Source organism: Nicotiana sylvestris, chromosome 2 (assembly GCF_000393655.2).
Source record: "Nicotiana sylvestris chromosome 2, ASM39365v2, whole genome shotgun sequence".
Classification (NCBI taxonomy): domain Eukaryota; kingdom Viridiplantae; phylum Streptophyta; class Magnoliopsida; order Solanales; family Solanaceae; genus Nicotiana; species Nicotiana sylvestris.
Genome location: NC_091058.1, coordinates 203,203,054 through 203,220,563, shown reverse-complemented (window position 1 = coordinate 203,220,563; position 17,510 = coordinate 203,203,054).

Genomic DNA, 17,510 nt, shown 5'->3' with positions numbered 1-17,510 from the left:
ATGGGATCCTATGGCTGGGTCCCTGGATCACCTGGCTCGGGGGCCTATGGCTGACCAGAGGCACCCCCTCAGGATCCTCCAGCTCAATCTCTACATCATCAACCCGGGGCATCATTCTCCTCCTCCTGGGCTCTCCCTCAGTCTCCTGCTCCTGAACCTGCTTTGTCTGGGCTGCTGGAAGCTGGTCCTGTAATAGAAGCTCCAATGGTAGGTCGCTAGCTGATTTCATCTTCTCCACCTATCCCCTCAATTGCTTCACCGACTCCTTTGAGGCCCGAGTCTTTTTCAGCTTCTTTGTCTGCTTTCTCAGCTCCTTAAGTGTTTTTCCTTGAACTGCAAGAGCATCCATGATAAGCTTTTGGTTGTCCAGGAGTGTCTTCTGGTTGTCTAGAAGCTCCTTAAGGGACTCATCCACTAAAGCTGGCACCTGGGGCTATGCGGGAACTAACTGGGCTGCCACTGAACTGGATAGCACAGACAACTTAGACGTTGCTGTTTGCATCCAATTGTTGATACTAGAGAGTATCTGGCTCAACCTGTGAGCAGTCAACGGGTATGCTGAGGAGGAGGGCACTGAGGATGGCATGGAAGTAGATGGTCCGGATGTAAGATCCGGTATGGCAGTGGGAGGCTGTGAAGTAGTGACTACCACTGCTGGCTCTTCAGACTGGCCAGTAGAAGTAGTAGCTTTGCCCTTGGATCCTTTGGATTTAGGGTTGCTTGAACCCTGAAGGTTGTACCATGATAAGGGCTTCTTGGGCTTTACCATGACATCAAAATTTCTTTTCTCCACTTCCTGATCTTCCAAGTACATGGTGAGGAAGTTAGGGAAGGGGTAAGATCTATCACCCTCGTTGACCACTTCGGTGATCACCCTAGACATGATATTCCCGATATTGATCGGGAACCCCACCATGATAGCCGCCAGTACAATCGCCTGGGAAACCAACATGGTGTTGTCGTGAGTAGAGGGGTCTAGTCTGCTGCATACAAAGGACTCCCAACCATTTGCCTTAAAGTTCAAGGTGTTCCTCAAGATAGGAACCCCTACAATCAACCATGCTAGAGTAGTATTCGGGAGAGCCAGAAGGGATGCTAACCACGAGCGGGCTGCCTCATCCATTGCCACCTTCTCTAAGTATAGTGCCTCATCTTCATCATTGAATCCCAGGTAATCATTTATCGTCTTCCCATCAAACTTGGCCTTCAGGTTCTGCACCTTAGTCACTTTTGTGCCCTTTTTGATGTGGGAGGCATTGGCGTAGAATTCCTTGACTAGATACTTATTAGCATCTGGCACATTGCTAGTGAAGTATTCCCATCCCACTCTTTCATTGAAGTGCTGCTTCACATTGGGGTTGTGAGGCAGAAAATCCTGCTCTATGAACTGGCGCTCGTGTATGAGTGACTTTTGAGGCCACCATTCCCTTAATTTGTGGTATGTCAGCTCATTGACAAATCTCTATTCCCACACCCCCGGGTTTCTGGTCCTTTCCACACCTCCGGTCTGGGTCTCACCCCCTCTCCCATCATCCGTTACCTCGGCATCTACATCTATAGGATCTTATGCCAGTGCCGAAGCTATGGGTGAGGCTGAAGCTGAGGACTCACCACTCTCCGCTGAGCCATTAGATGACTCAGAAAAGGCATAAGAAGTAGGAGAGGCTGGAGGTATAGGCTCTTCTATCAACCCCAGTCTCCCCGAAAAGTCTGGTACATATATTGGCACAGAGTCACCCTCTGAGGCCTTCCGGGAGGGGACATAGTCACTCCCCTCTGAGTGTGATGCAACTTTGTCTGCAGCTCTAATATTCTTCTTCAGTTGCCCAATACCCCAGTCTCCCCGAAAAGTCTGGTACATATATTGGCACAGAGTCACCCTCTGAGGCCTTCCGGAAGGGGACATAGTCACTCCCCTCTGAGTGTGATGCATCTTTGTCTGCAGCTCTAATATTCTTCCTCAGTTGCCCAATTGATTTCCGTATTGCTGGGGTTAACTTAATTTGTCCTCGTCCCCTACCCCGTGAGGACTCTACTTTCCCCTTTTGTTTCTCACCACCACTTCTAGATTTTACCATTGTCTGCAAACATTATCAGTGGAAAAACTGTTAATACTAGAGCTAGAAGAAGCAGTGCAGAAAAGCAGAAGAACAGTTGACAGTGCTTGAACAAAATTGCAGACCGCTGACATAGGATAATGATGCGCGACCACAGAATGATCACCGCTGACCGCGAAAAATGCAGTGCGGCCAAGACGGTGTGGGGATCAGACTACCCACCCTCTGATTCTATTGCACCGCTTAGTGCGATAAGTTGAGTGCGACCGTGGAGGTTGCACCACTGTCCGCGGAAAATCAACCGCGACCGTGGACCCATGATATATGTTTCTCTAAACCTAAGCACCGATGACCGCGAGAAAAGAAGCACGGCCGCAGAGAGGCACCGCTATCAGCGAAATTTGCCACCGCTGACCGCCGTTATCAGGACTTCCAACTCAGATAAAACTTATGAACGTTGGCCGCGGAAAATCAACTGTGGCCGGAATTTAAAATCGTCCTGAGTCAACCTAGGGTTTCAACTTGTTCATGCTTTTAGCAATATCATCTACATTGTTAACCCTAACTAGCTAATAATTAATCAACCCTAACTATTTAAGCCTAATTTAATTAACACTAAGAAACCCTAGGTCAAAATTAAAAGAAAAGAAGAAGAAGCAGTAAAACTAACAGTGAAAAGAAAAACAAGTACAAAATTAAAGGATAATGAATGGGTGAAATTACCGGGTGTGTAATGTGTGATGAAAAGGGACTTTAATTATGAACAGTGATAACTTTTGTTTGAGTGTCAAATGAGCGAAAAGGGTAAAAGGCTTCATGTTCTCATATTTATAAAAAATACCCAGGGGCCTACACAACTTACCTGGCATGGCCGGGGTAAATCACCGCGGTCTGCGCTTGTGAAGAACTGAAGACCTGCTTTATTAAAACTACCGCTGAGAGCGGTAAATGGAATACTGCCGCGGTTGAGCACTGCTAACCGAGAAGAATGCACTGCGGACATGGTTGAAACTTCAGAGAAGTCTTTTTGGACTTTTCAATCTCGCGTCCGCCACCAATTTTCGCCTCCGCGATAAGGACACCGCTGACCGCGAAAAATCGAGCGTTGTCAGCTGTCCAACTTCAGATAGTTGCAAAATTTTTTCAGCTTAGTCCTGCACTGCATCAAATATTCCTACATACATCTCACACCCAATTAATTCAAAACAAGTCCTACACTAAGAAGAAAATCAAAAAGAAGAAAAACACATGGGTTGCCTCCCAAGAAGCGCATGATTTAACGTCACGACATGACATAGGTTAGTATCAATCATTTGCAATGGATCATTGCCACCACGTGGTGATCGAAGCCTACCCTTCACTACTATTGAGTAGCGAGAGAGAATTGAAGCAGATTTTACCCGATTTAGGGTCGGGATCGATTTCCACAGAGAGCTAGAAGTTGGAGTCGGGTATCTATCTAATTTAGGGTTGTGTACGTGTTCCAAATTACACTTCTAAACATTTTTGGGTTTTTGTTTTACTTCTACTTTTATCAAACTACAATGGTAAATTAAACTAGAATAAGCTAAGAGTAAAATGTTGCGGGTTACTCAAATGGTTTAAAAGGCACTAGGGTAGTGATTTCCGCCTAGGTGGTCAATTAATGGGTACTTGAGTCTAAGACATGATTGACATATTTGGGGAGTATGATACAACCGTTGCATGATTTTACCCACTCTACACCTCTCGGTGGTTCGAGTGATTTTGCTCGAATTGACGTTCTCAAGACCAATTGGGTATGCAAATTTGTGCAAGCAATCAAGGTTCAAGTCGGGTATTAATCTCTCGAGGTTTAACCCTTTAATTGGAGCTATCAATCTCTTGAGTACGCCCCAATTCCTTGTTAGACCAATTTCAGAGACTCAAGCTCTCTTTCTCAAGAAGAGCTCAAGTCAACTAAATATAAACTAGTATTTGCAACAACTAATTCAACAATCAAATATGAAATTAGCCCAAATATTAAACACCCATAATCAATCTAGCCCTAAAACACAAGACTCATTAATTACCCACACTAGGGTTGAGCCACAACCCTAGCTTATGGGTTTAACTACTCATAATTGAAGAAGAAAAGCAAGAAATAGATGAAGAACAACTCATATTAATTAATTACTAAGATAAACAATAAGATTCAATGTTGAAATGTAGATAAAATTGCCCAAAATAGCTAAAGACTTCGAACCCACGACGCAGCTACAGCTAAAAACTATCTGATACCCTAAAAATGGGAAAAGAAGCTATTTATACTAAGCTGAAAAATCTGGAGAAAAATACCCCTGTGGGGCTAGTGCGGATTGCACAAAATGGTGTGCGGCCGCACTAAGGCTTTGCACTTGAAAACCCATCTTTCTGAACTCAGGCACTGTGGACCGTAGAGAATGGATTGCGGCCGCGGAGGCTTCTAGTGCGGTCCGCATGAAATGGAGCGCGGACCGCATTGGCTTGAAACTCGGAAGTTGGCAACTCTCTGATCCTTCTTACTACAGACCGCACTAAATTGAGTGCGGCTGCATTGATCCTAGTGCGGACCACACAAAACCTAGTGCGGCCGCATTGCCCTTTTTGCCTGAATGCCACCTCTCTGAACCTCCTTGTGCGGACCGCACAAAATGGTGTGCGGCTGCATTGGGCCTGTTTTGCCTAAGCTTTGTCTTGTCTTGGTACTTGTGCAAGTCTCACTCCTTTTGAGCTAATCTTTGACATCTTGTCACTTTGTTGATCAAAGCTGCAATCAAGCACAACTTGTGAGCCTTTGGGACTATTTTGTATGAATTTCTAATCAAAACATAAGCAAGAAGGAGTATATAATGCATCAAAATCCCTAGTTATCAACTCCCCCAAACTTAAGCTTTTGCTTGTCCTCAAGCAAACAAAATAAGACCCACCCCTTAAGAGAACATCCAAGAAAATTCAGCTGTCCTAAAGTAACCTCATCTAGCATCAATTGGGACATACAATTGCCCTCAATACAAATGAATCATTAACAACTTTTACTCTTTGAAACTCCATGGATTAAGTGCGACATAAGAGCATCAAGAATTAACTCAACACATCAAAGAACACTTTCTATTACTTTGGTCATTATAGAACCCAAACTCACACATCCTCAACTCTCCCTCAGCAAACCTCACCTTTAGAATAGTGGCACTCAAAACGAGGTTATTGGAAATCCACTCATCTCTCTCAAGAAAAAGTCACAAATTCGGCTCTAAGTACCATATGTTTGCCCCTTATGTGAGTCACCACTAATGTAAGCTTCATTCAACTCAAGATCATATAGGGCTTTTGTGGAGACATTGTGAAGGCTTTTGGTTCAGGGTAGGAGATGTTTGGTCTAAGTAGGTTCCATCTTCCCTTAAACACTTCTTTTGTTTCATTTGGCACACATTCACTTGACTCTTTGAGTCATTTCACTTCTTTCTAAGGGGTTAGAGAGACACATTGTCACTCTTTCTTATACATTTCAAACCTTTTCTCCCTTTTTTCAACTTTCCACACCTTTCATTCATTGCTTTTCTTGAGTCCCTTTTTATTCTTTTTCACATTGAACATTCTTTTTATCCTTTTGCTTTTCTTTCTTTTTCATTACCTTTCCTTTTCTTTATTTTTGTGCCTTTTTACCACTTTGTTGCAATCCTCGTCTCTTCCCCAAACTTATTTTTTTTCCATGTGCTAAAGGAAAGATCGGGTGCCAAGAGAGGGTATCTTTTAGAACGGGTATAGGCTTGTATTATGGGTCTTGAAGGGAAAAGGTATAAGGATCAAAAGGGTTGACTAGGGATCTTATCATTGGTAGGTTATAGAAGTGTTCAAGCTCTCATTCGGACCAAGGAGAGCCTATAATCATGTCTCAAGTCAAAATTCACTTAGGATTTCGCCTCAACAAATATTTAGGGCAAGTTCTAGACTAATGGCTCGGGACTTGGACTTGTAATGCAATTACTCACCACACAAGCTATGGGGTCGTTAAAGACATAGAGTTGGGGGCCCATAATGACCGTGGATAAGATTTGAGCACACACTGGTCTCGAAAAACCACTTGATGATTATCGGTCAACACAAGAGTCTCAAGGTCACGACTTTCACCATCCTAAATACAACAATTTATTTTTGACCATAAGATCAAAGGCAAATGTGCTAGGCCCAAGTGAAGCTTTGATTGAGGCACCCTTAACTACTAACTACTAAAAACAAAAAAAGAAAAATAGACTCAAACCCTTAAGAAGGTTGTCACGCCATCCATCATTGGGAAGAGACGCCCGGTTCACACAAAACTCCACCTTTAGAAAGAACTGTGGCATTAAGAAAATCAAAGGCTTATTGCAAACTTTCAAAACAAGAAGCTACGAATCATAAATAAGAAGCTAAGAACGAAAAATAGCGGAAAGTAAAATGAATATATACAAGAGGGGATTTGTCAAATATACAATAGATGGGATGAATATGTACAATGTAGCATAACTTTATATACAGACCCAAAGTAAAATAAAAGTGCGATAAATGTAACGAAATGTTAAAATTATATACAACCCAAAGATGAAAAGATAAAGAAAACATAAAAAGTATCGAATATATATACAATCATCCAAATGAATTCATAAAAGTAGGGCGTACCCCCTCAAATGAAAGCTGGCATTGTCCCTAATACCAACTAAACTAAATAAAGCACCAAAAAGAGAAAGGGAAAAAGGATATAGGGACTCCCTATGGCCTGTCTGTATTCATGGGCTCCTGAGTGGTCCCTGGGTCCTCACTGTGCTCGGGAACCTCAAACTGGTTCCTTGTGACCTGCTACTGTGCTGATGGGACCTGGGCCTGGACAGGCTCTTGAGGTGCATCCTGTGGCTGACTGGAGGAGGCCTCCGATGGGTCTGCCAACTGGATGACTGCATCGTCCGCTCTAGGGATCATCCTCTTCCTCTAGGACTGATCGGGATGGGGATGAGCTGATGGTACTAGGTCCTGTAACAATAAGTTCAAAGGCAGATGATTGGCCTTCATTCTGTCAACATCAACCCTCAGCGCCTTTACGAACTCCTTGGAAGCCCGCGTCTTTCTCAACTTCTTGTGATCCTTAGCAAACTCCTTGAGAGCCTGGCTGTGTGAAGCAAATGCATCTGTGATCACCTTCTGAGTGTCAAGGATTTTCTTTTGGTTGGCTAAAATCTCCTTGAGAACATCCTCTATGGACTAGGGGACCTATGGAGGTGGAGGTGCCGACTAAGCCTCTACTGTGGTAGTGAGGGTAGACAACTTGGATGACGCAGTCTGCATCCAGTTGTTGATACTGAGAAGAGCTTGTCTTAGTCGGTGGGCAGTCACTAGATAGGCACGGGAAGAAGGGATCTCCGCATCTGCTGAGGTGGATGGGCCAGGAGGGATATTAGTGGAGATGGAGGTAGGCTGAGCAGGAGCCACTACCACAATTGGCTCTTCAGACTGGCCAGTTGGAGCAGTAGCTGTTCCCTTGAAGTTCTTGCTCTTGGGTGATTATCCCCCTGCATGTTGTACCAAGAAAATGGGGCCTTCGCTTTGACCTTGATGTCAAATGGCCTCTTTTCAACTTTTAGGTCTCGGAAGTACATAGTCAGAAAACTGGGGAAAGGGTAGTTTCTATCATGCTCACTGCCCACTATTGTGATTATCCTAGACATAACATTTCCCACATTGATTGGGTACCCCGCCATGATCGAAGCCACCAAAACTGCCCGGTGAAGAGGGAGGGAGTTGTCATGAGTCGTGGGGTCCAACCTGCTACATACAAATGTTTCCCACCCCTTGCCTCGAAGTTCAAACTACATCTCAAAATCTTGACACCCGCAGTCAACCAGTCGGGGTGGTACCTGGGATTGCCAGATACTTTGCCAGCCAGGGACGGACTTCCTCGCCCATTTCCATCTTTGCCATAAATAGTGCCTCATCCTTTTTATCAAAGCCAAGGTAGTCATTTATTGTTTTCCCATCAAACAACACCTTCTGATTTCGCATCTTGGTCACTTTTGTGCCCTTTTTGATGTGGGCAACATTGGTGTAGAATTCCTTGACCAAGTGCTCGTTGGCATCTACACATTCACCCAGAAAGTACTCCTAGTTAATTCTCTCCCTAAACTGCCTCCTCATATTGGGGTTGTGAGGCAGTAGATCTCTATCAACAAAACTACGCTCCGGGATTAATTTCCTCACCGGCCACCATTCTTTGAATTTGTGGTAAGCTACCTCACTAACAAACCGGTCTTGCCACACCTACGGTTTCCTAGTTCTAGCAATACCCCCCACTTGAGGTTCACCCCCTTCTCCAACTACTTCTTCTCCTTCTACTTCCTTCTCATCACCTACTGCACCCTCTCCAGATAATGAAGCTGTGGGAGAGGTGGAGTATTCATCCCCACCGCCTTCAGTAGAGCCTTCAGACGACCTAGAAGACACATTTACTGACGCTTGGGCAGCGGGGGAAGTGGGAGGAGTGTCTCTTAGTCTGTTTCTCTCCGGCTAGTCAGGGATATATTCTAGGATTGAGTCTGAAGATATCTCCCAGGAGGGCTCGTACTCACTCTCAGACATGTCAATGTCCCTATCAGAAGCTTTAATCATCTTTCTCATGTCTTTTATGTTTTGCCGGGCTTGAACAGTCAATCTTACCATTTTCTGCTTCCCTCCCCGGGAGGATTCTTCTCTGCCTAGTTGTTTGGAGCCTTTACCTCATTGTTTCACCATAGTCTGCAAACACAATCAAATGAGTTTGTTAGTATCAGTAGACAGTTAAAAGCAGTGTTGCAGAATGAGTTGCAGACTATTGCAGAAATCATGCAGTGCGGACTGCACAAAATGATGTGCGGCCGTATATGGGTCAATGCAGACCGCACATAATAGCCATGCGGTTGGCACAGAGATGGGGTTTAGACTACCCACTCTCTATATCCAGGCAGTGCGGACCATAGAAAAGGTAGTGCAGCCGCACAAGGACTACTGCGGTCCACACAAAATGTAGTGGGGCCGCAGTCCCCAAAATTTAGCTTTCAGGACTTTCATCAATGCGGTTCGCACAAAATGTTACTGCAGACCGCACACAAGCACCGCAGACCGCACAGAAGCACCGCGGACTATACTGAGTGCCCAGCTGTGGCACTAAGTTAGGGTTTACGAGATTTTGATTTTTAAGCCCAATTTTCACCTAATTAGTGTCCCTACATGTTGCCAAGTGTATTTAACTAACTGAGTCTATTTTAATCAACAGATTAACTACCCTAACCTAATGAATGAAGGAAAATAAAGGAAGAAAAGAATAACAGTCAAATACAACAAAAAGGAAAAGAAAATAACAAAATTAAAGCAGATGTGAGATGAAAAGATGACAATTAGTTCTGAACAATTAATTACGAGCAAAGGGGTTCATGAACAATGCTTTAAGGGTTCAGATAATCAAAGGTTCGAAAAGTATAAACGTTGGGCCTCAGGTACTATTTATAGAAAAAGTCCTGGGGCCCAACTTACCTATCCCAGTGCGGACCGCACAAAATGGACCGCGGTCCACACTACACAGCCTTTTCAAGTTTTACACAGGCAAACCACTGCGGTCCGCACAAAATTCCATGCGGCCGCAGTGGTCCACCGCGGACCGCACAAACTGTACTGCGGCAGCGGTGGCAATCTTCAGAGAGTTGGACATTTCCTCCTTCACCTGTGCGGTTTGCACTAAATGTAGTGCGCCCGCGTCACAACTTCAGAGACCCGAACACCTTTTTTCCACTATGTCCTACAACACAATCCTATAACATTTCACAACCAGTTAGCCCAAAAATCAATCCTACACTACAATGAAAATCAAATAAAAACTATAAGAAAAACATATGGGTTGCCTCCCAAGAAGTGCCTGATTTAACGTCGCGGCACGACATAGGTTATCATCACATCATTTGAGATGAAGAAGTGCCACCATGTGGCTATCATCAATTTTTCCAAGATAATGCTTGACCCGGTGCCCATTAACCTAAAGACATCTACATTTTTATTTTTCAAATCAAGAGCACCAAAAGGGGTCAGCAACACCACTTCAAACGGTCCACTCCATTTTAATTTAAGCTTTCCCGGAAACAGACGTAACCGAGAATTGAACAAGAGAACCAAATCACCTGCTTTAAACTCTTTTCCACGAGCATATTTATCATGAAGGTACTTCATCTTATCCTTGTACAAGGACGAACTGGAGTAGGCATGGAATCAGAATTTATCAAGTTCATTAAGCTGCTCCACACGAAGATTGGCTGCAACATCCCACTCAAGATTTAGCTTCCTCAAAGCCCACATGGCCTTGTGCTCGAACTCGACCGGTAGATGGCAAGCTTTTCCAAACACCAACCGATACGGAGACATACCAATCGGAGTCTTGTAAGCAGTCCTATAAGCCCATAGAGCGTCATCCAACTTCTTTGACCAATCAGTCCTATTTGCATTGACCGTTTTTTACAATATGCTTTTGATTTCCCTATTGGAGACTTCAACTTGACCACTTGCTTGAGGAAGATAGGGAGTAGAAACTTTGTGATTGACACCATACTTTGAAAGCAAAGTGTCGAAAGCTCTATTGCAAAAATGAGACCCCCATCACTTATGATTGCACGCGGAGTACCAAACCTTATAAAAATGCTTTTCTTGAGAAATGCAACAATACTCCAGGCCTCATTGTTGGGCAAAGCCACGACTTCAACCTACTTTGAAACATAGTCCACCGCCACAAGAATGTAAGTGTTCCCACAAGAGCTAAAAAATGGGCCCATGAAGCCCCACATATCAAAAATATCAAACTCAAGGATGGTATTGAGAGGCATCTCATATTTCTTTGAAATTCCACCCGCTCTTTGGCATTCATCGCATCTCTTCACAAAATCACCCGCATCTTTGAACAAAGTTGGCCAATAAAATCCACAACTAAGAACTTTAGAATCCGTCCTCGCCCCGCCATGATGGCCACAATAGGGAGAGGAATGACAAGCCTCCAAGATACTCAATTGCTCTTCCTCCGAGACACACCTTCAGATCACCCCATCCGTGCAAATCTTGAACAAGTACGGCTCATCCCAATAGAAATCCAAACTATCCCACTTGAGCTTCTTCCTTTGGTTAGAAGAGAGCTCACACGGGATTATACTAGTCACAAGAAAATTAGCAATATCGGCAAACCATGGCATATCATTCATCGATACCGAAAGGAGTTGTTCGTCGGGATATGAATCATTGATCTCTAGGCCGTCACGAGTTATTCCCAAGAACAATTCCTTCTTCCACCATAAAGTGTCATTTCTCCCCATTGAGGACAAGATTGGTTTCTTTACAACGGGCTAAAACTCTATCAAGATTCTTCAAGAACTCATCAAATGAATCCCCCACAACACTAAAGTCGTCCATTAACACCACAAACCAATGTGTAGTGAACCAACTTGCCGGGGGCAACTTTATAAAGCTGTCATATGATGAGGCATGTGATATACTTGATGAGATGGCTGACACTTCTTATGCATGGCAAAGTAGAGCCAATGTGCCTCAAGGTGACCCCACGGTCACTAATTTATAAGGAATTACATGATCACGGGCAAGCTATAGCTGAGCTGACAACTACTATGAACCAATTGGCAAAGGCACAGTTGTAACAAGTCCAAAATCCTTGCCAAGTGAATGCCATGGAGGGTGTCAATATGCTTGTCAACAAAAAAAGCAAAGAAGGAAACAAAACCAAGGGAATTCTGAGTAATTTGATGATGACTGTGATGGATTTCAAAATGATGGTTATGATGAACAAAGTGAAGAGGTTCAATACATGAATAATTATCAAGGCCAACGGGGCAACTCTTCCAACCAACAAAAATGGAGACCTCAAGGCAATTGGGGCATTCAATAATAAAATAATGGTAATTGGGAGAACAACAACCAAAACAGCAACTGGGGCAATCAGAGCAACCAAGGGAATTGGAATGGTAATAACAACAATTGGGTTGGCAATAACAATCAAGGTGGATGGAACAACGGAAACCAAGGAAACCGGGGGCAAGGCTTTCAAAGTCCCCCAATGTACCAACAACCGAACAATCCACCCCTATTTCCATCCCAAGGTCCTAGTTTTTCTAGCAATGATATGGGTAGAATTGAAATGATGTTCGAACAGATGATGAAGAAGAATGCGGACTCAGATGCGCAGTTGGCTTCCAATAATACCTCTATCAGAAACTTGGAAGTGCAGTTAGGCCAAATCTCAAAGTCTTTAAATACTCGCCCTAAGGGTGCTCTACCTAGTGATATGGTAGTGAACCCGAAGGGTGGGAACAACCATGTTATGGCGGTTACAACAAGAAGCGGGATAGGCGGTGATGTGAATGCCTCCAAACAAAAGCAAATCTTGGGTGATAATGTTGAGTTGCAAGAAGATGAAGTCCCTTTGGTAGTTGAAGATGCGGTTGATGAAAAGGTGAACAAAGAAGTGAGGATTGATATTCAAGATATCGAGATGGAAACTCAAAATGATGTGAACCCGTTTAGGGAACACATAATAGACATGCTGGAGCCGGTTGCGCCAAAAGACAAGGCTTCTTTACCAAGGCACCTCTTCCTTATCCTCAAAGGCTCGCGAAGCAGAAAAGTGAGAATCAGTTTAAAAAGTTCATTGACATGATGAAGTCCTTGTCCATTAATGTGCCTTTGGTGGAGGCTCTTGAACAAATGTCGGGCTATGCAAAATTCATGAAAGACTTTGTCACAAAGAAACGTTCTATAGATTGTGAAACTATAAAAATGACTCACCAAGTTAGTGCTATAGTGCATTCAATAGCCCTAAAGCTTGAAGATCCCGGTGCTTTCACCATTCCTTGCACCATTGGTAGTGCGGATTTTGCTAAAGCTCTATGTGATTTGGGGGCTAGTATCAATTTGATGCCCTATTCCATTTTCAAGACTTTGGGTATCGGGCAGCCAAGACCGACTTCTATGAGATTAGAAATGGCAGATAGAACAATGAAGAGACCATTGGGTATTATTGATTATGTGCTTGTTTGTGTGGATAAATTTATCTTACCAGCTGACTTTGTGATCTTGGACTGCGAGGTGGACTATGAAGTTTCTATCATATTGGGAAGACCTTTCCTAGCTACGGGGAAGGCATTGGTTGATGTGGAAGCAGGGGAACCCACCTTCCGGGTGGGTGATGAAAAGGTGGTCTTTCACGTGTGCCAATCAATGAAGCATCCCAACAGTACCGAGGTGTGCTCTTTTGTTGACCTCGTCACAGCAGTGATAATTGATGATACCAGTGCAATGATCAATGTGGAGGACCTTTGGAGGCCGTACTATTGAATCTTGATGTCAATGAGGATGCATGTCGGGTGGAGTGCGTGAATGCTTTACATGGAATGAGCTCTTATTCTTATGAGCCTAGGAAATTATCTTTGGACCTCGAGAATAGAAAGACTCCACTAAAAAAACCTTCAATTGAGGAGCCTTCGGTGTTGGAGTTAAAACCACTGCTTCCATACCTCAGGTATGAGTTCTTAGGCTCAAATTCTACTTTGTCAGTTATTCTTTCTTCCTGTCTTACTAACCTGCAGGTTGATGCCACATTGGCGGTGCTTCAAAAGCGGAAAAAGGTAATTGGATGGACTTTAGCTGATATTCGAGGGATAAGCCCCGCATTCTGTATGCACAAGATTATTCTGGAATATGATGCAAAGCCTTCCTTGGAGCATCAAAGGAGGTTGAACGAGGCAATGCAAGAAGTTGTGAAAAAGGAGGTGATCAAGTGGTTGGATGCCGGGGTTATGTACCCCATCTCTGATAGCTCTTGGACTTTACCGGTGCAATGTGTACCGAAGAAGGGTGGCATGGTCGTGGTTGCAAATTCACAAAATGAGTTGATTCCTGCTAGAACCGTCACCGGTGGGAGGGTATGCATGGATTACCGCAAGTTGAACAAAGTGACCCGCAAGGATCACTTTCCTTTGCCTTTTCTTGATCAGATGTTAGATCGACTTGCTGGGCGTGCCTTCTACTATTTTTTGGATGGGTATTATGGGTACAACTAAATCTTGATTACTCCAGAAGATCAGGAGAAGACCACATTCACTTGTCCATATGACACTTTTGCTTTCTCTAGGATGCCATTTGGGTTGTGTAAAACACACAGGTTGCCTCCCAAGAAGCTCCTGATTTAACGTTGCGGCACGACGCAGGTTATTATCACATCATTTGAGACGAAGAAGTGCCACCACGTGGTTGTCATCAATTTTTCCAAGATAATGCTTGACCCGGTGCCCATTAACTCTGAAGACCTCTCCATTTTTGTTTTTCAAATCAAGAGCACCAAAAGGGGTCACCAACACCACTTCAAACGGTCCACTCCATTTTGATTTAAGCTTTCCCAAAAACAGACGTAATCGAGAATTGAACAAGAGAACCAAATCACCTACTTTAAACTTCTTTCCACGAGCATATTTATCATGAAGGTACTTCATCTTGTCCTTGTACAAGGATGAATTGGAGTAGGCATGGAATCGGAATTCATCAAGTTCATTAATATGCTCCACACTATGATTGGGTACAACATCCCACTCAAGATTTAGCTTCCTCAAAGCCCACATGACCTTATGCTCTAACTCGACCGGTAGATGGCAAGCTTTCCCACACACCAACCGATACAGAGACATACCAATCGGAGTCTTGTAAGCAGTCCTATAAGCCCATAGAGCGTCATCCAACTTCTTTGACCAATCGGTCCTATTTGCATTGACCATTTTTAACAATATGCTTTTGATTTACCTGTTGGAGACTTCAACTTGACCACTTGCTTGAGGATGATAGGGAGTAGAAACTTTGTGATTGACACCATACTTTGAAAGCAAAGTGTCGAAAGTTCTAGTGCAAAAATGAGATCTCCCATCACTTATGATTGCACGCGGAGTACCAAACCTTGTAAAAATTCTTTTCTTGAGAAATACAACAACACTCCGGGCCTCATTGTTGGGCAAAGCCACGGCTTTAACGCACTTTGAAATATAGTCCACCGCCACAAGAATGTAAGTGTTCCCACAAGAGCTAACAAATGTATCTAGGCCTAGTATCGATTCTGTCATCAAATTTGCCAAGGTAGTGCTTCACTCTGTGCCCATTAACTCTAAAGATTTCACCATTTTTGTTTTTCAAATCAAGAGTGCCAAACGGAGTTACAAGCACCACCTCAAAAGGTCCACTCCATTTTAACTTGAGCTTTCCCGGAAATAGACGCAACCAGGAGTTGAATAGTAGAACCAAGTCACCTTCTTTGAATTCCTTGCTATGGGTATACTTGTCATGTAAGTACTTCATCTTGTCCTTATACAAGGATGAGCTAGAATAGGCATGAAGCCGGAACTCATCAAGCTCATTGAGTTGCTCCACTCGAAGATTTGCTGCAACGTCCCATTCAAGATTTAACTTCCTCAAAGCCTACATGGACTTGTGCTCTAGCTCAATCGGGAGATGGCAAGCTTTCCCAAATACCAACTGGTACAGAGACATACAAATAGGAGTCTTGTAAGCAGTCCTGTTAGCCCATAAAGCATCATCCAGTTTCTTTGACCAGTCAGTCCTATTTGCATTGACAGTCTTTGATAATATGCTCTTAATCTCCCAATTGGATACCTCAACTTAGCCACTAGCCTCAGGATGGTAAGGGGTTAAAACCTTGCGATTGACACCATACTTTGCAAGCAAAGTGTCAATGCCTTATTACAGAAATGAGAACCCCCAGCACTGATGATCGCTCTAGGAGTGTCAAACCGAGTAAAGATATTCTTCTTGAGAAAATCCACCACATTCCGGGCCTCGTTGTTGGGTAAAGCCACAACCTCAACCCATTTGGAAACATAATAAACGGCCACTAGAATGTATGTGTTTCCACATGAACTTACAAAGGGTCCCATGAAGTCAATGCCCCACACATCAAATATGTCAACTTCAAGAATAGTAGTGAGAGGCATTTCATCCTTCTTTGAAATTCCACCTGCTCTTTGACACTCATCACATCTCTTCACAAGCTCACCCGCATCCTTGTACAATGTAGGCCAATAAAAATCACAGCTAAGCACCTTTGAAGCTATCCTCACCCCACCATGATGACCGCCGTAGGGAGAGGAATGACAAGTATCCAGAATACTCATTTGCTCTTCTTCCGGAACACATCTCCGGATCACACCATCATTACAGATTTTGAACAAGTAAGGCTCATCCCATTAGTAGTCCAAGCTATCCTGTTTAAGCTTCTTCCTTTGGTTAGAAGAGAGCTCACACGGAACAACACCCGTCACAAGAAAGTTGACAACATCCGCAAACCAAGGCATGCTATTCATAAATACAGAGAGGAGTTGCTCATCAGGGAATGAATCATTAATTTCGAGGCCATCATGGAGCCTCCCATCTTCCTCCAAGCGGGAAAAGTGTTCCGCCACTTGGTTTTCACTCCCTTTCTGATCAACAATCTCAAGGTCAAACTCTTGAAGCAATAGAACCCATCTCATTAACTGAGCCTTAGAATCCTTCTTTGTCATCAAGTAGCGGAGTGTTGCATGGTTAGTATAAACTATCACCTTGGCACCCATAAGATAAAGCCTAAACTTCTCCATTGCAAACACAATTGCTATTAACTCTTAATCCATCACCGTGTAATTCACTTGAGCATCATTCATTATTTTGGTTGAATAATACACCGGGTGAAACATCTTCTTTACTCTTTGACCCGAGACCACTCCTACCGCAACATCACTTGCGTCACACATGAGCTCAAACGGTAAGCTCCAATTGGGTGCTGTAATAATGGGAGTGGTTGTCAATTTGTACTTGAGAAGCTAAAAAGCTTTCATGCATTCCTCATTAAACACGACTTGACATCCTTTTTCAATAATTTGCACAAAGGATTCACTACCTTAGAAAAGTCTTTGATGAATCTTCGGTAGATCTTCGCATGCCCAAGAAAACTCCTAACCCCTTGACTGAAGTAGGAGGAGGAAGCTTTGAAATCACTGCAATCTTAGCCTTGTCCACCTCTATACTGTGCTTTGAGATTTTATGGCCAAGGACAATGCCCTCCTCGACCATAAAGTGGCATTTTTCCCAGTTAAGCACAAGATTTGTCTCTTCACACTAGGCTAACACCTTGTTAAGATTCTTCAACAACTCATCAAAGGAGTCACCCACAACACTGAAATCATCCATGAACACTTCCAAGAAGTCCTCCACCATGTCGGTAAATATAGCCATCATACACCGCTGAAAGGTAGCCGGTGCATTACACAAACCAAATGGCATCCTAGAAAATGCAAAGGTGCCTTACGGACATGTGAAGGTGGTTTTCTCCTGGTCTTCCGGAGTAATCAAAATCTGATTGTAACATAAGTACCC